Source organism: Poecilia formosa, unplaced genomic scaffold (assembly GCF_000485575.1).
Source record: "Poecilia formosa unplaced genomic scaffold, Poecilia_formosa-5.1.2 Scaffold141, whole genome shotgun sequence".
NCBI classification, from domain to species: Eukaryota; Metazoa; Chordata; class Actinopteri; order Cyprinodontiformes; family Poeciliidae; genus Poecilia; species Poecilia formosa.
Genome location: NW_006800080.1, coordinates 9,199 through 32,639, shown reverse-complemented (window position 1 = coordinate 32,639; position 23,441 = coordinate 9,199). Strand labels below are relative to the sequence as shown.

The window sequence follows — 23,441 nt, the reverse complement described above, 5'->3', positions numbered from 1 at the left end:
CAAGTTCACACCTAAGGACAGGGTTTGATGAGTTATGGCCATAACAAATGACTTGGTTATGGTCTTCTTGCCATCTGCATTTTCATTTCTTTGACTCGATTTCCTTCCATATCGGGACTGATTAAATCAGATGTCTGCCTGATGCTATGTGTCGTTCTTTTTTATCATAGCTCTGTCACATCCACTCATCATTGACATTTAACTCTCAGGAGACCTCTGCTGCTCTTACATCTACTGCCAAAAATTAGACAAATTGTTCAGTAGATGTCCACAATATCATGCTTTATTTCCCTTCTTGTCACTGCCTTATTTTACTACTCCACTACTTTTTGTATCCTGGCATTCTCTAGTAGGTAAGAAATGATGAGTACTCTCTAGTGCACAACCTTTAAAAAATGAGTGACAACTGAACGTTTTCTTTGCTTGCAGGGATACAGTGAAAACATAGGTTCTCTGCAGGCCAAACCGAAACAATAGCTCTCAAATCTCTACAGCTAAGATTTCTGAAAGTGCAGTGAAATCTGGGAGTGGCAGTTGCTTCTCCATGGTCATCTGCCAGTCAGAGGCCAGGTGGTTCGATCCCTAACTCTGTATTCAATTGTTCTTGAGCAAGACGGCAAACATCAAAGTTATCATCAATATGGTCACTGGTTCTGCATTTTCTTGGTGGAAAGATTGTAGCATTTATAGGATGCAAACTTTTAAAACCAAGATAAGTTTGACTGTTCAATGCACTGCTGTGTAAAAGTTGGACCTTGAACATATTAGAATAAGCTTGTGCAGAGAAATCCAATGTGTCTATCAATAATTAATGGGCACACACTGAAAGAAAGGGGGATTGTCAGCTACTAGATTTTCTTTTTCACTTAGTAAAACACAGATAATTTCTGCAGATGATGGAACAAGTTTCTTTTTCCATTTGTATTTGTTTAGCAATCTTCCCCACTCATCTCGATTAAACATCTTTCTTATAGCACTGTTTCAGTCCCACTAAAGATCAGGGTCTTCAGTGTCTTCCCGAACGACAGCTACTTTGGGAAATGCACCCCATATGCGGACATGCACCTATCATATTGTATTTCCTGCAAGCCGATGATGGCTGGCACTTCTGTTGACAAGCGTAGATTCAATGTCTCCTAAGCCCAGGCTCTGACAAGATCCTGAAGATACTGTGTCTTAAATAATCCCTCAGAGAAAGGTTGTGGGATAGCTGAGGAGAGGTGGGTATACTAATAAAGAATAGCTTGCTAGCAGAAGGGACTTTTCATTGCCTTGTGGGTCCACACTGAGACATGCAACACTGAAATAAAGTCACTAATGAAACTACAAAGATCTTGATCACTATTCAGCTGCATTCTCTCAACAATGTTCTCACCTACTGTTCTTCCTGGTTTCTTGATTATCCTTTCCTATAAGGAAGGGAAGTCTGAATATGATCACTGAACTAAAATATCCTTCGCACTTTAGAATTTGCTCATTAATCAGGGCTGAATGTTTGCAATATCCAGTACAATGAAGTGAAAGCCAAAAAAATAAAAATAAATCCTTCTTTCTGCACCAGAATTTAAGCTTTGCTTTATGTCACAATACCTGTCATGTGAACTGAGTGGATTGTAACAACGTATTACAGAACACTGACTTTCCCAAAAAGTGTGGCTCTCCAACTCTGCCTTTTTTCATTTAACTCCAATATGACCATGTTTATCTTACAGTGGATATAACGAGTCTACACGTTCCTGTTACAAAGTCACATTTTCGGTATGTAAAAATGAAAGCATTGTAAATATTTTCAAAAGAGCTTCCAATATTATTATCTTGATCAATTTAAGTGAAAAATATGTTAGCTGGAGAGATATAAGAAATAAACTTGGATAAAACTTCAGCAATGTTTTATTCATTCAAAGGTCATTCAAAACAGGATCAAAATATAGAAGTGTGATAGAAGTGGAAAAAGTTGAAAATGATTTATCAAGCTTTGTTTTCTTTGTTGCGTCACAGCATTTTAACAAGTTTGTAAAGAAATTTGATGTCCATTTCACAATTTATTAAATGAATGTGAAGGAGCAAAAGAGTCAGCTAGGCAAACGCTTTTCTTTTTCAAAAATCTTTCAGACAAATATTGTGATAGTATCCATAGCCACTAGGTCTTTGAAACTGCTTTGCTACCATCAGGCAACTGAGCTCATCTTGTTTTGTACAGTACAATACCCATCATCATCACTAGCAAGGGAATGGCTAAAATAAACAACCATATTTTGTTCTCCACAGGCCCATCTCTCAGGCTGCTTCACTAACAGATGTCCAGGGATTACCCCATCCCATTGGAAAGAGACAGGTTCTGTTAGTCTTCAGCTGTCCTTTTTAGTCGCTCAAAAATTATCAAATATTTTCAGTAAGAAAATGCTAAATTGGTAAGCTGCGCATAGCTTGTATTCTTTTTGTGAGAAGTTGATAGTTCGTGAACTATCAATAAGCCTCACAATATTGCACACTTTTGGGATTATACAATGAACAGTAGATTCTCAAATGATTTCTTTTCTTGGGTCACAAACATTGTATCTCAGTCCAACGATATCACACCAAATTGATAATAATTTACAATCCAACAAAACATTAGAAGTATGACACATAAGCCAGAGGCAAGATTTTTTAAGTTCTTTTAATATTCATATTGTTGTGGTGGTGTGAGTAAATTCTGGATTAGCTTAGCCAGACTAGCAGCAGCAGCAGCAGAGACCACAGGCAGTCAGGATTGGTAGCAACCACATCCACCACCATCATGGGCAACACAAGGTCACCTCTGGGATGCATTCTCAGCCCCTTACGTTCCACCCATCAGACCCATGGTTGCACACTAATACACAAAAGCAACTTCTTTGTCAAGTTTGTGACCTTCTGCCCTCTGGGAGGAGAAAGAGGAGCTGTTAGGCAAGGACCAGCAGACTGAAAGACCCTCCACTGTACAGAAATAAGACATTCAAAAGAGGTCTGTCTGAGTAAGAAAGTTAATCTGAAAGGAGATGCTCGTCTCCAAAACCCCCAAAATATGTTCGCAGGACCTTCAGGCAAATCTGGTACAGTAAAGATGAGAGTGGATTCCAGTACAGTCAGCGTGATACTACACAACTTTTAGCTTTTATTGGATTTTGCCACAAGTGAAACCTTGACCTGCTGTTAATGAACAACGAAAGAACCAAACTAATGCTTGACAGGGAGAATGGAAAGAAAGTCTAGGGCTTCTCTAATAATGATTTTTTTTTTAAAGATGATTCTAAAATTGAACTATTTGAACACCAGAGCAGAGGACATATTTGGCATGAACCAAACACAGGATTGATTCCTGTATTTGGTTGGTGTGAATAACCTCACACAAACTGAAGCATAGAGCTGGAGGGATGCTTTAGTGCAGCAGCCAGCCCATCATCACTGATTCACCGTGAATTCTACCAGAGATCAGTGGGTGTTCAAGAAAAATGGATCACACGTAACAAAAAAATTATATGATATGCAGCATGTCAGTGACCACATAATGTGGGGTTACCACTTCCTTTTAAGATACATTTTGAAGAACCCACTCAAAAACCTAAATCCTGAAAGTGAAATGGGGCAAAACTTTTCTAACACTGATGTCAGACAGGCAGATCAGACAGGAAGCATCTTTTTTTGGTTATTTCAACCAAAAAAGGGCTAACAATTAGTAATTGTTGTTACCCCAAGATAAAGTCTGGTGACCATAAACCTGAAAGCAAAGGGAGGATGGCCATAAAATTTAGATTTGCCAGAAGGTGGTGCTTATTGTTATGAGGAAGGTGTCATTGTTTAATACACTAACCCTAACCCTTTTTTTTACCGTCACCTTACTATAGCAAGGTGACAGTAATGTACACTGTGAGCAAGCAAAAAATACATATACCCGACACATTTCAGTGAGCACTGAAAAGAAAAATTTACAATGTAGAAATTGTTTTACTTGTACATTTCCAAAAGTAACTTAGATCAGGCTTGTCTTGATTTATTTTTTTTCTTTTAATAGCTTCTACCCTAATCGGCTGGGCAAGAGCCAGCAAAGATATTGCAGTCTAACTAACAAAGGCTCAGTGTTTAAAGTCAGCTTTAATTGAAGCTCCTGACCTGTATCTGCATTATTGCATGCACTGCATAAAATAATGTTTCACATAAAAAAAAAATTAAAAAAAATGCCACTCTCGCATCAGTTGAGTGGGTGGCAGTGTGTGCTTATCGTTCACAACTAATAGCTTCGTTAATCTTCATGTCTTTTTTTCTGAAGCTCTGGTTGTCCTTAATAGGTGATGCAAGAAAAGTTCATTGTGTTTTGTTGTCTCTGTTCTCCCTCTTTCTGTGTTTTAAAAGCTATTCTGCCTGTCAATTATAATTGTCCCTCTACGACTTTGTACCATCTGGCATCTGAGGTATTGATATAAATTAGAGGTGCAGAGACATTAGGCTCTAAAAGTTAACTCTTTCTACAAAGGGAAACCATTTTGTTCACTGCTCTACATAGAAAAATTACACAGAAGTTAGAAATTTGACTTTTACCTGCTTTCCATTATATTATTCCAACCCATTTTTTTCCAGTTAAAAATTAATTAATCTGTTCTAAAGAAAATTCTGGATACTTGAATACACACACAAACACAGTTGGGTTTTATTATCTGTATGCTCTACAAACCAAGAAACAACATGATGCTGAGGTTGGCTTTTACACAGAAAGTTGAATCAGCTCTTCTGTAAAATTTCTAGGACCGGTATTTAGATTGAGATTTTTTGTTTTTTTTCATTAGTAATAATGTAAAAATTAAGTTTTAGCACTTTGACATATGAACCAGACCACTCAAAAACCCAGTCTAAAACTTTGATCTTGTGCTAATCTTTTTTGAGGAATGTTTCAATGATTTTTGTTATGTGTGAGTTCCTCTGTACACTATCTCAAAAATTAGAACCCATATTCAATCCATAAAATCAGCTTTGAGGGTTTTTTTTCTGGCTAAGTTTTCAGTTAGCATATTTTGTTATTGTAATCTAAAACTACAATAACATTTACCTGGCAGAGCTAGGAAATAAATTTAGCAGCCTCTCATTATTATAAGAAACTATCACATTATAATAATTTGTTTTTTCCTGTTTCGCCATAACGACAAAGTTTGTCATTTTAATGGGATATATATTTTAGGCAGTGGCAACTGAGGTTTTCTCCAGGGAGGGCTACAGCTCCAAAACAGACGTACATCAATTGTATAAAAAAAATAAATAAATTATGGCAATTCAAAGCTAAAAACACAAATAAAAATTCAATTGATTTCAGAATTATTATTCCTTTTTTTCTATACAAAAATTGGCAATATAGTACGGGAAACCTGTTATTTTTTATTCAGTTCAATCAAATACTTTGTTGGGGCTCAAGGAAACAATATGTGGTCACTTCTACCTGCATGCCTTCTTCAGAAACTGTTCAGTTGAAATTTTCTGCAAACTGAATATTGGTGTTTATTTGTTTAATTACCTAAACTCTAAGAGAAGCATACAGTAGCTTGCAGAACATTGTTTTTTAACTACTAAAAATGGCATACTGTAAAGCTGCAGGCACAATTTAGTGATTCTTGATTAAATAGACTCGTTCATTGCAAAACCCCCTGCCCCCACTGAAACCGCAGTGTGTCATTTCCACTGTGTTGTATAGATTAAATCAATGATAATGAGTGCTGATTAAACTTAAGAGGGGCTGATGAGCAGATTTTCTGATGAGCACAATCAGTCAAGGCATGCTGGCACGCTGCAAGAGTTATTTTACCGTGGAAAATGTAAAGCTGTATACCAGTTCCTCTCAAAAAGCCCTTGGAATGAGTCACAATCTTATCACAAGAGAAGGATCCAACAGGTCTGCTTACTAATGGTGTATGTAGCAAGTTTACACAAACTGAGATATTATTTCTTACTGATCCATATAAACATAGAAATATAAATCATGTTCATGCAACCATGTAATTGACCTGTACTTTATCTAGTCCAGAGGAACTCAAAGTGCCTAACAATTATGATTTCCCCACAGATACAACAGCCGAGGCATACAGAGGAAGGGTTCAAACTAGCACCTCACTGGTTACAGGACAAGCTTCTACTACAGTAGTCCATATATTGTGTTACACAAGTCTATTTTTACAGGTATGTTTGACTTTGTTGTTGATGTTTTTATGAAGTTGTCGATGGGCATCATCAAACCATCAGGTCTATCCATCCATGAGGGCAATGGTGCCAGCGGTGGTTGGAGTTTATCCTCTAATCAACGGGTTCTTGGTTATAATATAGTAAAAATTATACATTCCTATCTGAAGCAATATGATTCAAATGTGTTTAAACAGATTTAGTACTGGTATGTTCCACAGATCCAAGTGGCATGCATTTATGTAAACAAGAGAAGAATATGAAGACCCTTATAAAGCTAATCATCAGTCTGAGAAGGCTGCCTCCTTAAACACTCTGACCAATAGTGACGCAACAGCTTCCCAAAATCTTCAAGTGTTGGTGCACTGACAGAAGGATGTGTGTAAATCCAATTAACACAAACTCTTCTGGATCAGTTTTACTGATGTGGTGGTCCTTGAATTTTCGCTGAGGGGCAACATTCACAAATGGGCGCACTTTTTCTTTGTCTCCCCTGTTTTATAAACTTCTGCTGCTCTCTGCCATTTCCCCACTTCCAAAGTTGGAAAATAGACTTACTCTCTCTTTCAATTGCGTTGAGCAATCCAATTAGGATAACTAGACCTGTGAGAACATTTTCGGAGGGGGTAGGCACACTAGGTTATGGAGAGTGGCAATTACATACATACATATATTATTCACTTCAATAATATAACGTAATTCAATGATTTTTTTTTTACCACCACGAGAAGGTAAATACACCGTCTCTTTTAAGTGTTTCTAATTCTTTTAATTATTGACATTATTAACATGCCATAACTAATTTCTTTATCTTTTCTTCACTATAGACGCAACAGATGAGTACAATCAATCTACAAAACGGAATAGAAAATTATTTTTTCTAATAAATCTAATTCATTATCATTAATAGACAAGCTGTTTATAAAACTTGTATGCAACGTGTGTCCCTGATGACATTGGCCAATGGAGGCACTAATGTGTTCAGTAATTGTATGCAGTGAGTAAACAGTACTCTCGCTGAGAAATTAGCCAGGAGAACTCAAACAAAATATGCAGCAGCATTTTGTTTCTATTTTTTTAGATGGCTTTTACAGCAAACTTTTGTTTTTATTGCTTTTTCATAAAATGTTATGTGATGGATGCAAGTCAGTGACACAAAACAATAAAGCATTCATGTGTTTGTACACATATCTCGTTATAAGAGAGGAATCTTCAATATAAATCAAGGGGATATCACATTTTTATGGACATAGTGCGGTTGCCTTTTCAAAATATATTGCTTGGCCTTCCTGGTTTAGGAAGATAAATGCTCTATTTGACATGTCAGTTGCAATTTTAGAATAAAACGCTAAAATACTAATACAAAACTCCAAAGGCAGTGATTTTAAATATATTGTTTCTTTAAGGAAATTTAATCTAGCTGCCTCTGAGTAGGTCAGAGGTCCTGATAAGGCTGCAAAACCAAAAGCGTAAAAAAAATGACTCCTGGCAAAATGTGCAGAGAAAATTTTCTTGCAGTAGAAGATGAAAAGGATTGACATAATCACCTCTTGAACGAAGAAAAGTAAGCTCTGCACCCAATAAGGTTCAATCTTAGTCTTTGACCCCATGCTTCTCCAAAGAGGCAGTGTTATGTATTTTCCTGGCATGTAGTGCCATTTTATAGCACAATAAAGTGACAATTTTAACTTAAGTTGTTATACCAATGCTAAATATATCAAATGACTTAAAAAAAACAAAAAAAAAAAAAAACTTGCCTGTCTCTTTAAAAACTCCTGCTCTTTTTGAAACTCTGCCTTCAAGAAGACAATCCTGAAGGCAAGTGGTATAAACATTAGATGGATGGATTAGTTTATAGCTGGTCATAAAGATTAAATATGTGACACACATTCACTGCATATTTTCAACTCACCTGCCTCCTTGTTTGTATGTCACTGGCACGGTTGGACATTTCTTCTTTATGCTCTTTCTTGTTGCCTTGATTCCAGAGCTCAAAATGATATCACAGCTCACTCATCTTAAATCAAGCACGTCCATTTCCACAATTCCTCGTTGCTCAAGGGCGCACCAGTTACTCTGTTGAAATCTCCATCTGTCCAGTCCCATCTATGTTGAAACATGGCCTCGCTCTGTGCTAGCTCACAGGTGAAGTTTGTCGCCTGATCAAGGTTAGCGTTTTTTTTTCTTGAATGAGACCATTATTACAGATTATAAAATGTAGGATGCAAAGACAATTTTAATAATACTAGTAAAAAAAAATCCAGCACAGCAAAGTGTGCAACTGCTTTTTTAAATAGTTTTCCAATATAACATCATGTGTTTGTCTAGAAATATTCAAACACAAGCGGGAAGTTGATGTTTGCCAACAAAACAGACATTTCCTGAGGTGTTTTATATATATAAACATTGACAAAGTCTGCACAGGCTTTGTTTCTGCTCTAATGTAAGCAACATGTTAACATCAGTGACAGTTTATAAAGTTGTCCCCTACAAGTCATCAATTCACTAACTATTGTAGTTTTTTTTCATTTATTTGACCACATTAGATTTACTGTTGTGTCATTCTGTTTTCTTCATTCAACAGCACAGCAAGACAAGGCTGTGCAAGAAGAAACTATCTGAGCTTCAAATTAGTGCATCAATACATGACAGAAAACATCCCCAACATCTTCTCTTTCCCCTTAGAGTTCCCTTGTGTCTCACCGAACATTTAACGTTGAGTAGCAAAACAGTCGAACTCATGCAAGCTCAATCTTGTGATGGTTATCTGAGTTCGATGATGAGATGAAAAGCTTTGGGACTTTGATCCTCCAGACAATTAGGGCAGCTCTGTTCTTTTTAAATTATCTTATTCACAAATGTGCTTTCAGTTGTGTGATCCAAGGTGGATTATATCTATGTGTAATATTATTGGATGAAACTTAAAAAAGCATTAAAATAATTAAAAAAAAAAGTTTGCCGATTTATGTTTTCGCATCCACCTGAATGATATGTAGTTGCGACCCTGCTGGCTGTTTTGCTGGTAGAGGTTCTGGTTCACTGCAAACAGTAATATTGAAGATTGAGTACTGCTTCCAACTTCCTTATATTTCCACATATTAATATAATTGCCCCTTCTGGCAGACTAAAAGCTGTGACTTTGCCACAGTGTGATCAAATACCAAGCCAGAAATTTGCCAAAAATTTATTGATAACTGAAAAAGCACATGCATGTATGTATGTATTTGTTTCATGATCTTTGTGTTTCTTTGTTTTAAATTTTGTGTCATGTTAAACATTGATTCTTTATTATTAATTGTTCTAATCTATGCTTTGTATCACTGGCTACTTCTGTTTGCCTTCTGGATACTTTGTTTCATTTTAATAATCCCTTCTTATGGTTTTGGTGACCCATTTCCCTTCTCAGTATCCCAGGTATCCAGCTGTCATTTTTCTATCCTTTTCTCTGTTTGAGCTCTGTTCCTCCTTTGTGCCAAATTTAGAGCCATCCCTGGCTTTCTCACTTTGTTTTGAATTTTTACTCATGGACATCTTAATGCTGCAATTGTATAAAATTAATCGATATTTGGGTCACACACATTTTCATAAATTTTTACTGTCGGCATTTTAGTTTAGTATTGTTGTCTGCCTTTTTAACTTTACCAACTGGATCTCGTTGGGTTTTTTATCTGGTGAAGTAGGTTTATTAGGTTAGGTTTATTCAAATTAAAAATAAAAGCCAGGTGTCATAGTAAAAGAAAGCCCTGGACATCCTCTTGGACCCTGGTTTTAAATCAACTTGGAATGACCAAAAGTAATTAGATGTCAAGTCATTGTAGAACTTATTTGATGTAATAAGCATTATATTATTAAACCCAGCTCTAATTCATTATTGAATAGTGTCTGTGATGCATTAACTATTGGGTTTCCTTGTGACTCTTGAAAGTGGAGTCAGTTTGTCAGGAAGTGAAGTTTTATGCGCTGTGGAGGACCAGACTGGAACCTCGTGGCAGCTCAGCAAAAGGGGAGCTTTATTTTTAGCAGCTGAACTACAGGAAGTAGAAAAGGAGGCCAATTCTACCTGGCAAGATATGTAGGAATGATGACATCGGCTCAGTCGAGTGTAAACTAAGCACGGAGAGGTTGGTACAATTTGATAGGCTGAGCACTGTTGGGGAAAAGAAGGGGCGGAAAGTAAAACAGAAAGACAAAAAAAAACAGTTTAGAGCAACAACAGAAGTCCCCACTATACAGACCTGATCCTGTGAGGAACTGTTCGTTTCTTAAAATGCTAGGCATTTTAAGGAATGTCTAGACAGAGGAACTGTTTGGAAAGTTGCCATGATTTCATCATCTGGGCTTTCCCAAATTATTTGAAGGTATGCCATTTTTTGAGTGTAAACTTTGAAAAAGGTTTTTCTTCCCCCCCCTTTCTCTCATTATTCTGAAATTTAACAAACAAACAATTTTGGTATTCATACTGACATTACATAACAGAAAGTTTTGTATGAGAGTAAAAAAAAAGAATTTTTATTTTTATACAGTAACATCTCTTTTCAAATGCATTTTTTATATCGTGTCCAACTATTTTGGCGTTAGTTTTGATTTACCTAGGTCACGCAGCTTCTGTTCTCTTTTTGTTATATTGTCCTGCCAACCCTGAGAATAATCACTGACCCACTGAAATCTCAGACTTGGCTCAGTATGTGATTGGTGGTACTGCACATCAGAGATACAGCTCATCTCAGACACTGTTGCTTTTCAGTGATTCGTTCAGGTGCCAGAAACCAGTGAAATAGAGATTCAGTGCCTGCAGGGCCTGAAGAGGGAGGCTTTTGTTGCTTTGTTTTGTTGTTCTAAGCATTGCTGGTTTAGTGCATGAAAAGGGGTGAACTGCCAGCCACCATGCTAGTATGCAGCTCGATGGGAAGTATAGTATGTGCTCTAACAAAGCTTTCCTTTGTCATTCAACATATCATAACAATGTTCTTTTCAACAGAAGAAATAATACACTGTTGTTTTCAGAGTTTTTCTGTTTTTCTTTCAAAAACTTTTTACACAATGATATATAACATATTAAAGTACATATTATATATACACAGATGTTACTACCCTACCTCACAATTAGTCTGATGTCTCCGTGACTTGGTTGATTTCTGCTTTCATCTACAGGCCTGGAACCACTACTGCCACCATTTGTGAGGCAGTGGTGGTTCTTCTGATTCATTTTATTGGTTAGCATATTTTAGGTTGTGACATCCCTCATGAGCATTGACATCTTACTGCTATTAAGCAAATTGGCAACACACCTGCATTTCATTAGACCATACCACGATAGAGCAGGTCAAACCAAACAACAAAATCTAAACAGAGATAAAGGAATAACATTATTAATCTAATGTACAATCTCTTTTACATAGCTAAATGGCCTGCAAAATGAAACATGTAATGCAAGGCAACTAAAAAGGTTAATTAAAAAAAAAACAAAAAAAAAAAACAATGCAGTACAAAAAAGAAACCCTTCTTTTGGTAGAGCCCAGTGATGCAATCAGTGACACACTGCCATTTAAGCAGGAAATGCTCAGCTGGCCCCTCCCACGCTCTGGTTGTAACATCTGAAATGGACAAACAATGGTGAGTAAAAAAAAAAGACATAATTTACCATGAATGTACCTTGAAACAAAGTAAACAATAATGGTTCAGAAGTGTACATATACATAGATGTAAACTGCAGCAATAATGCAGTCATCTCTGAACAATGTGAGCACATTGTTTTCCATCAGTTATCTAAAATGTCTCGTCTTTGTCTTGTCCCTTTTGTCCCATATTTTCTCTAATCTTTGATGACCACTTTTACAATAGCAGCACATGTAAGTAATTCTGTGGCACTTATAACTAATACCTTTTGTAGTGACATTGTGTGAGTTCTCTACCAACTGTAGCTTCAAGGTCTTAAATGAACATATATCAGGAAAATCCTAATAGAACATCTGAACTTTAGTCTAATCAAGAAAGCTTCTCATTTATAATTGATGGTGGATATGAAATTTAAAAAATACCTGAATACTAACACTAAATCAAAGGCGTTTGTGTGGTCATACAGATGAAAACAAGTTATTGGATCTTTTATTATTTTTTTTAATTCTTACAATACATTTGCTTATTTTTCACTGCACAGAATACATCTCACATTACATTTGCACAAAGTTCTGAAGTGGTTTTAAATTGGGCATATATGTTTTTATTTTTTTTACCTGGCATTTTTACAGGGGTGTGTATACTTTGTTGTTTTTAAAGCATATTTGCAGTGTTCACAGTGCCATAAATTGGCGACCGTTGGATGTTTCCTTATTCTTCCTAGCTTGTGTATTTTTGTTTCTGCAAAAACGTTATCAATAAATAATGTTGGCGGCATCTAAAAGTGTGACTGACATGCTAATTAGATTTGGTTTCTGTCTCCCATGTCCCACTGTTGGTTTCTGGTCTTCCAGGGAGTTATTTTTGAGCCAAATGTGGGTCACGACTCACAAGGTGTTATTTTTAAGCATCAGTCCCTTTAGCCAGCTTCTGAGCCACAATAAATTCAACAAGGCTTGATTTGCATTTTTAAAAAGGACAGCTTGGAGGGCTGCTGTACTTCCTTGGTACTATTTCTGTCTTTTTTCTCTATAATTTCTTCTCTGATGCCAGTTATTTCAGGAACACGTACACTGAGGAGATGCTATGTCTGGCTTTGGTAACATCTATTGTGATGTGATTAAGACACCTACTGCCTGAAGATGCTGTATCCTCACCGTAAAACTGTTCAAATACACAAGAGAAAGTACAGAAAGATGCTGGCGCAGCACTGTGTATAACACAGATGGACTTTAATTAGTTTCCAGGATCTATGTTACAGTCCTCAGCATCTATATTTAAGCGTTGAGAAGCTCTCCTCATATTTGTTCTGCAGTTTAACTTTGTCATTAGTGTTTGGCTCTGGTGACTGACCACATTTTGGCATGGGACTAAATTACGATACGGCTGCTGTAAGCGTGGGTGTCGCTGATGGCTTTTCTACTTGACCCCTTTTCCATTACAGAGTTTGACTGAGCTAGTATTTAATATTCTGCTACTATTTTGGGTCTTTTCTCAAATCCAATTAGGTTCCCGAATTTACTGGATTACGACACTGCCATTGGGATTTTAAAAGCCTCAGTTAAGTCTTTGCAGACTTATCATAGACATTTTAAAGTGAAAATATTCCAAACACCGACTCATTTGGGTGTAGAAAGTTGCATGTACAGTAGCTTTGCACTAAGTTGTCAGTTTGCTTACTGCTGTGATCAGATGTTAGGCAAATGTGTTTTTTATTTAAGTATTAGACTTAATAAAGTGGACTTAATATCAAACTGGGTCTGCTGCAGACATAATTATTCACATTTTGAATCAATTAATCTGTAACACTTCTTCATATTGCATCAGGTTTGGACATTCAGAACATCTATCGTAATCTTAATTTAGCTTAAAAATGTACTTGGTTCTAAAAAATCTAAAAAACATAAATGAATCAACAAATGAAAACCAAAAGAGTGCAGGATGAAGCTGAAGCATGTGGCGCCTACCCTGTAACAATTTAAGCTTGAAAATCACACCTGACTGTTCCCATTCAAGGAAAGTAAAATATTAGATACACTCCTTGTCAACATTTTGGCCTTTTGTTGATAAAATATTGTTGGAGCTAAAGTAAAACACATTATGTTTTTAGAACAAGAGCTCCAGAGCTGAACATCTGTAACAGATCCACAATCAAGTTTTGAATTTGTCTGAAGCAGGGGTATATTAAAACCTCAACTAAAATCACATTTATTTTCTCTCTCTTTGAAGTGCTCCTAGACATGTTTTGGGATCTGATTATTCTTTGCTTAGTATATGATTAGAAGTATTTTAAGGTCTACTTAATCTCGACATTGCAGTTGTATAAGTAATGGATTTGCCAATTCACAGTAAGGTTCAACACATATGGTTTTGTTTGGTGATAAAAAAAAAAAAATGACTTTGTGGGATTTACAGTTTAACATATTAAGCCTTGACATCAAAACTTAAGATTTCACTTTTACCCCAAAAAATCAGATACACTCAGTCACCTCTGGGTCGCACAAAGTTTAAGCAGACAAAACAGATGGTGTGAAAAATGGAGTGAAGGGAACAATAGGTAAAACCAACTCTTAGGTGATACCTGAGGCAGCCCTTTCTACTAACACCCTTTGTGAAGCCTCGACTATCATGGGGCACTTCAATAACCATTCGCACCTTCAAACGTGTCTAAAACATCCCACATTCTAGTCAGGAAAGCAAACGACTTATAGATGACAAAAAACATCAAAATCATTCATAAGGTGGGAGAGTGGGTCCCAGTTTAACTTTTTTTTTTCCTGTGGTTACAAATATATTGCATTGTTCTTTTGTTTTCATTCTGAATACATAATTTGTTCTTGTTAAGCCATTGTTTAATTAACTCCAGGTAATTTTCCATTGTTTCCAAATGTTAAATCATTAACAAACAAAATATACTTTAGCAGATTTGAGAGACAACGATATCCTTTTATGTCTCAAACATCTTTTTTTGGGGAAAAAAATATGTTTCTACCAGGAATATGTCAAGTAGATGTGTAGCTGCCAATGGGAAACACTTATAGGTTTGAGTTTGAGCGCTCTTGCTTTCTAACCCAACTGTTTGCTCTGTCATTGTAAAATAATTAAAATGTTTTAAGGGAAAGAATAATTCAAGACTGAGGGACAATGACACACAGTTAATGGCAATGGAAAAACAAATTCATTGCAATAAGTCAGCAGCAAGAGCATCAAGGCAATTGAAGGCTGTCTGTGGGGAAGAAGATTCATCAGGTTAAAAAAATGTATATATATATATATATTGATATTTAGTTGTGTCCTTTATCATTAGAAAACATTTTACAGATGTCCATTGAAAGTAATCACTCTCTCCAATAAGCCCCCTGGATGTTTACATACACAGCAGTTATCTGCAGCAATAACTCATTATTGTTATCATCTGAACCAAATCCTTACTTTCAATGCTGTGGTAATGTTAAACTACGTGAGTTCACAGATGTGTGTGGTAGAGTGAGACTTTTAACTGCTTCCTTTCACTGTAGCTATGTTTTACACAATCACTACGGCCTGGTAATTTAAAGTACCCCGAAGACACCAATCTTGGGAGGAAATTTAGTCCAACACATCCAAATAGCAATGTTGGTCAGAACTGGAGTAGAAATGACTAAATTTACATGGACAGCCAGAATTTTAGGTGCATCCACAACACCCTTTGTGACGCCTCAACTGTTCTCCTGGGGCACTTCGATAACCATTCACACCTCCAAACATCTGACTAAAATATCCCACTTTCTGGCCAGGAAGGTAAACATCTCACAGATGACAAAAAGACACACAAAATGATTCACAAGATGGGAGCATGGGCCCTGAGTTCCTCTGGGAGAATTCACCCTCTAGCTTATAAGGCTAAATCCTACCTTTGGTGGTAAGAACTCAAATAACCTTCCTAGTGAGAATCAGAAAAAGAACCATTTTGAATCAGTAAAACCATTGCTGGCCTCAACAGTTCTGTCTTTGAGACTGACTGTCCTATGTGGGACACCCATCATGAAAATTTCCCCCTCTGGCATTAAGTTTTTTTTTCATTATACATTTGCCATGTCACTTCCTTTTTCTGTCTGCGTTATAACAATATGCCCTCAGAATGATCTCTAATTTACACTGTGAGATCATTCATTATGTAGCACGTTTAACTATGAGGTTTGTTCACACCTGCTTGGGGTGGCAGGTTAATGCCATTTTGTATGTAAATGGTTCCTGCTTCAGGGGTTTGCAGAGGCACTCATGGAGAAAACTCTTACCACTGGGTTGCTAACATCAACATCCCTACTACATTGTGATTCAAATTTAGACTGTCAAATCTTTTAATTTCAAACATCATTGCTTTTGTACTTATAAAATCAAATTTAACTGGCTGCTTATTTTCCCTTTAATGAGTTTCAGGAGCTGTTTGACGTCACTTCTCAGGAAGTGAAAGAGGATTTATGTCACCTTTTGACACATTGTTGAGCCACACGGTGAGTAGGTGGTTATCACTTATTGCTTCACAGCAAACTTTTTGGTTTGCTGTGACCGAGTCCATTCCATATGAAATTTGTGAGCTTTGGTTTTTTTGTGTTTTCCATCCATAAGTCCTAGAAAGGGGCATTAATTTTCATTTTAATCTTAATCAAGTTTCAATGTGTGGATGAATAGTTGCTCGTCTTGTGCCAGTCGATTATTGGCACCTGGAATTTAGAATAGATAAAATAATCCAATCCAATCTCCATCTCTTCTGCACACTAACTAGTTTCTTGACTGCTTAATTTCATCCAAAAATAATAATGAACACATTTTTTTATGTAAAATTATTAGTAACTTAAGCATTTTGAAGAAAACCTCACCCATTTGTTGGCCTATATAATTTCAGTTTTCTACACATAATCCTACTTCTGCTACTGAAGAGACATTTTGATGAGGTCGGAATAGTCATTGCTTTTGGTAATTACACATCAATGATCTGATTGATTTCGTTTTCAAATGTTTAATCTCCTCCATAATTTGGCTAGGCTGACGGTGAATTCTTCCTGAAGGTGTGTTTAGTGGCACAGCTGAAAGTGATTATTATTTGTTCCAGACAAAACGGAGATGCATCACCTTGACGTCTGTGCCTTCAGATTTCTTTCCATGTACTTTGTTTTTGTCTGTTTGAGCTCATTAAACGTGGCTAGGAGACCGAGTAGTATGTCCCGAGGAGGAAGCTCGTCTTCCAAAAGCATTACCGTAACACAGTGCGTCTATCCCCTGGGTATGCTTCTCTGCCCGTCCCCACTCTTTTGTGGCCCCAAGCCAAACTATGTGTGTATATTTGATATTATTAGTAGGAAAACTGCTTTAAGGTATAGAAAATGTCAGGGAAGAGAGCTATTTTTAACAGCTGGCCTTGATTCTTTTATTCCCTCCGTTTTTTTCTTTTTTTTTTTTCTTTTTATATCTATGCATGCAGCATGCTCTTTTTCACCACTGGGAATTATACCGAGTGCTGGCTGGGTATCAGCGCCCCCTCTTTCACCTCCATGCCCTGCCCACTTCCATACTTTGAAGGCTGATAAATCACAAGGTGTCAGGCTCTTCCACCTCACATGAAAACAGAAAAGTTGGCCATTCTGAGACACGCAGCGGAGCCATCATAGCTTTGCTATTTTTAGATAACTTCCTTTTTAATTTGATTCAGCCAGTGACAAATTAATCAAGTGCCTAGCCAAGTGTTTAAATAGATTCTTCCAAGCGCTATGCAAAAAATCCAATCCTGCAGTTATTGATACATACTAGTCCTCACTGACATTGTAGTGCTTATGCAGGCAGGAGAACTCCTCCTCCGTTGTGTCAGCTGAGATTTGTCAGACAAAGAAAATGCAGATATCATTTTATGTGTGCTCGTAGAAGTACACTCAAATGCAAATGTTTGAGTGGAAACTACATAGTTAGAGTGGAAACATCTGACCTATACCTTTTATAATTAATCACTGAGAACGAACTGGTTAATTGCAGAGAAAAAGTTTACATTTTCTCCCTCCTCTGGCTTTTCTCTTTAGATGTTTGGAAAGCATTGTTATCTACCACTTTAGAACCCATGGAGATTATAATCTCTCAGTTGCCTTGATCACATTGTTTCAGGGACATATTTTGAAAAGAGACAGAGAGGAGAATAGTATGACTCTGTGATTAAATCTTTGTCTAAAAATACCAAATTTGTGAGCTGTCATTCTAGAACAAAAGAGGAATATTTTCCCTTTTCAAATGGGAATAAAAATGCAATGTTGTTCCTTTGTCAGACTGTTATTTTTGGTGCTCAATGTGGAAAGTGTAATTACAAAGCATTATGTTGCTTTTTTCACTGCAGACTGGGCCAGACTTGAGCGAGGCAGCAGCTCGGTTGTAACGATACATCTATTCGTTCTGATGATTTTCGGCATGGCCATTTTGGTTCATCGTGTTTTTGTACCACACAAATGGTCATGGTTAATGCCCAGTATACAAAAGGGTTGTATACGAAGAACTAAAGGGCGGACCTTCAAGTTTCACTCATTCCAATGTGAAAATTTATAATGCGACGTCAAATATTATAAAATAGCATTTCAGCCTATCTTTACAAATGGGGTAAAGTAAAGTGGTTTGAACTGAAGCTATGTCAGTGTTTTTAACAGCAATAAAGTAAAAAACCTGCTCTCTGCTGAACCACTCACATGAAGTAAAGTCAAAAATGTAAAACATATTGTCTGTAATACTCAACCATCGCTAATGCCATGGGAACCATTATTGTTACGACTGCAACCAAGCACCGGTACCGTGTCAGAAGGAGGAAGAAGGAATGTTTTATGAAGGATATATATGTGGTTTTGGAAAACCTACTGCAATTAGGAAAAACTTAGATGTGATGTGTGTCTTAAAATCAATCTGATGTAATTTGCATGCATAAAAGAATGGTGTGTGTAGCAAATGTAGTGTTGATGTTGTAGTTCAAATCATATTTGTTAGAACTCTTGGTAAAGATGTGTAAAAAAACAACAAATAAACTGTCAATTTGATGCAAGCACAGAATTCCTCATCCTTTTCTTCTTTATTTCCAGATCTAAATCCTGCAGAAAAGGAACTGAACTAAAGCAAAATTTTGAAAAGACCAAGGGATGGCATAGACAGATGGTACAAACAGTGAAGCGCCAAATTAGTGAAATGTTTTTAAGAAAGCCTAAGTACTGTTGCATTGCCGTTCTTTTTTTTTTTTTGTTTTTGTTTTTTTTTCTTTTAAAAAAGATAAAGAGGAATTGTGTCCCTGATTCTGCTTGGTAAATATTATAGTTTAAAAATTGTAATAAATGGGAATATTTACACCCAAATTAAAAACAATTTTGCCCCTGGAAATTTCCAGTGTTAGACTGTGCTACAGTAGCTAAAGATGAACTCATTTTGAAGCTTTAAGTACAGCTTTACAAGGGGTAGCAATAAATGTGGCCAGGTCTGTACGTGTCGTGCCAAGACTGCTTCTTGCAGAATGTACGAGTGTTGCAGAAAACATTACTACCATGTTACATTTGATGTCAGCGAAAGCATTAATTAAGGCTATGTTTGTATTTTGGCAGGCCTACATCAGGTTATAAAAAAAACTGTACTTTGGACAGTTTTTTTTTTTTTTTTTTTTGCAAGAAATGGACATTATATATGACAGTGTTTCCCATCCCTGGTCCTGAAGGCACTCTTCCCTGCATGTTTTCAATCTGTCCCCGCTTTGATACACCTGATTCAGCTGATTGCTGTTCAGCAAACACCTTCAAATCAGCCATCAATTGAAAACAGCTGGGAAGGAAACTCCTAAAACACGCAGGGCAGTGTTCCTTGAGGACCAGGGTTGGGAAATACTGACATGGTGTAAAATCCAAGGTCTGTAAAATCACCCTGGGCTTTAAACGGCAGTAAATGTACTCGCTTACAGAGGCAGAGGAGAGAAAAGAGCAAACACCGGTTATGAAAGAGTGTATATGGAAAATGAGAGAGGTAGTGACAGAATGAGAAGACGTAGAGGCTGTGCGGCTGGCACCGGCCTAGCACATTCATTTTGAAAGGCCACAAATCAGTCAGTGCTATGTGAGTCATTGTGCACAACTTGAAACAGCAGCCAGTGTTCACAGTGTTGGAGAGTGATCAAATAGGACTGAGGTGCAAATGAACACACTGAAGTGAAGATGAAATGCATTTTGCTTTTAATTTACTAGTTCCTTTTTTAAAGCTTGTTTACTGCGCATTTGTGTTGCAAGTAATACATGCAGTCATGTTTATCCACCTTGAGAAGTAGCTACTGACCCTGTGTGGTCCAGTCATGCATAAATGGTAACTATTCCCCAGGGACTTGTAGTGTTCAGAAAATACCTAGTTTAACTGTATGTAGAGTTGTGTACAACGCGTTTAACTGACTGACACAATTTTGTCCAGAGACAGCAGCATTAGGCCTGACGCCTCCTTTACTGATTATGGGATTCATTGAACATCGTGTAACCTACAACAAAACCCAGTATGTTCTGGTGGATCAAAATACACATCCTGAAATGCAGGTTGAATACATTATGGGGTATTTCTTTTGTTCCCACTGTGTGTCCTTGTTAGAAACAAATTCAGAATAGATTTTTTTATTTTTTTTGTCATGTTCAGCAGCCCTGACATGCGGTACAGCACAATAATGAGGTAGGTGATATTTAGTGGGTGGCCTTCCAGACTAAAGCAAAGTGAAAGCTGCATGCTAGGTTGTAATTTGTTTCTTATAAAACCCCAGTTCAGTGTCTGACTTCATTACATCTGAGAAAGTGTCAAAAGCTGTATTTCACCAGTAAAGTAACCAGCAGCTTTAAGCTCATAAAACCTCTAATCTCAAGGGTTGATGCAAGATACTGTACCGCCTCATCTCTGCTGAGCTTTGTTGCACAGGACTGCAATTTCATGGCTTTCATGCAAAGAAGCCTGCATGTTGAGCTGAAAAGTAATGCTACAAATGGATACTTGTGATGAATTGAAAGTTGACGATATATTTCCAGATTTTCTTTTTCTTTTGGTTAAGTTTTTGTAGACAACATAAAGCCTATATGTTTTATATTCCTATTTATTCGTTGGTACCGATGAGCTTTTCATTTCAGATTTTTACCCTTGTCAAAAACAATTGGATGAAACAATTTTCTATTAATGCTTTGGGAAACGCTGGCATGGAGGGTAACTAGTTTTATAACTTACAACTGTTCTTACAGAGTTACATTTCTGAAGCTGGTATGTCTGGGGTTTCTAAGAAATCAAACACTTCAAGATGCAGTATGTTTTCATGGCTCAAAAACCCAGTGAAAGTTGAAGCTCTCAGCTGTAGCACTACTGGCAATTTATTTCTCCTAAAACTAGTGGCACTTGGATCTGGACAACCTCTGTTTGTGAACATGTTCCTTTAGTGTTTAGACAGAAAATTGGCGTTGGCTTGTAAGCTTACAAGTAGCTAGTAATTTACTTTTGCAACATAAACATCCTTAACTGAAATGTAGCATTTCAATATCCAAACTGCCATTTCTGAGACGCACTGAAGCTTAATGTTATGGTAGTTTTTTTTGAAAACTAGGAGAAAATTACTTTGAAACAACTGTTTTTCTATTTTGGTGGGCCACTTCTTTCTTATTTTATTTGGTTTCACAGTCTAAACATAGCTGGATCTGTTTTTTTTTTCTTTCTTTCTTTCTTTTTCTGCTTCTCTGCTGTCATATTTTTGACCTTGTGTGCTTCAATTTTTTTTTCAGATAATCGCTGTAATTTTCTGTCTTGAATTAACCTGGAAGTACTGTGATAGGCCTGTGCATTGTCAGACCATCTTGCTGAAAGATGTCTTTCTTTAGCACAAGCTACAAGTTTCCCCAGAGGACTCTGGGACCTGAAGCAGCATTCGATTGTGTCTGTGTCTCCAGAGCCTTTTCATTAACTGAAGCGTGATAGTTTCCACAGCTTGTTCCACTTTGCCTGAATCAAATATTCCTCACATGCGAGGCCGGCCAAACCTCCATTATCATATTCATTACCTACTGCAAACCACACATGCAAGACTGAACTCCCCCTCTGACCGAATGTAAGCGAGCAAGACTTCCCGTTAGAAAAATAACCTCTCCTCCTTGGTTAATATTCTAACTAACTTCTTTCATCATTGTCTTGTTCAATCTGAGATGTGACTTGTGCACAGAGGGACTACCATCAGCACAGAAATAGTAGGACTTATTATTAAACTCTTCAGTTAAGAAGAAAAGAATTAAAATCAACATAGCAGTACCTCAAACGTGTAGAGAATGTATTTAATTTACTCAAAATTATTGTTCAACAGCTGTTTTTAGTGGATTGTTTCTAAAAAAATATATATATGTATATATAATATATATGTGTGGGGGTGAAGGATCCTCCAGCTGGATTCACTCAGCACCAAAATCCAGTTTGGACAGCTAATTGAACAAAGAGATTGAATGATTGATTTGTGTGTAAATCCTTTCCCACAGATGGTCATAAAACAACCTTTCTGCATAATCGGTAGTTTTGTACTCTGAATGTTGAAAAGCCCATAGTCTGCAGTGGGCAATAGAAGTGCCACAACTTTGTGCCGTTTTCTGTTTTATTCCATTTCTTAGTAGTCCTTGTCACATAAATAATTGTGCATCACTGGTCTATGTCAGTCAGTCCTCAGCCCACAGTTGCTCTGGAAAATTGCCTTTTACTTCATATTAGTCTTCAGCTAGGAGCATGGAAAAGCCAAATGCTTTTGATTTGTATTTTTCTTCATGACTTGAAGAAGTGTTCTATTTGCTCTTGAGGTTCCCTGGGATGATCTAGGGAACCTTAAGAGCAAATTGAACACTGCTTTATTTTTGTTTAATGCCATTTTTATGACGGATTAAGAAAGTATGACGACTCATTCCTTTCTCATGCTGTCTAGGCTATTTATTTATGCAAGACTGGCTTTTGAACTATTTTCTATATTCTATCCATACGTAGAAGTTTTTTTTTTTTTTCTTTCTTCCACCTATTTACAAAGGCAGTAAAATTACACACATTTATTTTTCTGTGACAATGTTGGCAACAGTGGTAGGAGAGTTCGCCTTGCAATTGATAGGTTGCTGGTTCAACCTGCCTCTGTTGTTGTGTCCTTGTGCACAATGACAAGACACTTCACCTGCCTCAGCTGCTGCTGCTGCTGCTGGTCAGAGGGCCCGGTGGCATTGGTGCATGGCAGCCTTGCCCCGGGGCAGTCTGACAGAAGAAAAAGAATGAATAAATCATCCTGAATACATGAAGCTACACAAAGTACTTGGAGAGAAAATAGGTGTGTCTGATTCAGTAAATGGTGTGGCTGAGCATTAACTGAGGAGGATCGGTCAGAAAAAGCTAAACACAAGGTGAACATGGAATTCAGCTACATATGACTAACATGACTAAAGATGACAAGTGAAAAGCATCTTGGCAACATGTTGCATTGAAAACAGGAAGTACATAGAACAGTGGACAAAAGACGGACTAAGAAAACAAAAGAACAAAACAAACGCATGAAATACCCTCCATCCATTATCTTACATGATCTTCAGTGTTCAGCTGGCCAGAGGTGGGGTAGGTCACAGAGACAGACGGAACAA

The 23,441-nt window shown here is 37.0% G+C and overlaps 1 long non-coding RNA gene across 1 annotated transcript; it reads left to right on the top strand.

The window, feature by feature from the left end:
* Positions 1–11,740: 11,740 nt before the first annotated feature.
* LOC107837409 (uncharacterized) lies at positions 11,741–17,810 on the top strand. Its single transcript, XR_001663430.1, has 4 exons — positions 11,741–11,793; positions 16,216–16,289; positions 16,682–16,730; positions 16,821–17,810. It is a non-coding gene; the product is annotated as an uncharacterized LOC107837409 (long non-coding RNA).
* The last annotated feature ends 5,631 nt before the right edge of the window (positions 17,811–23,441 follow it).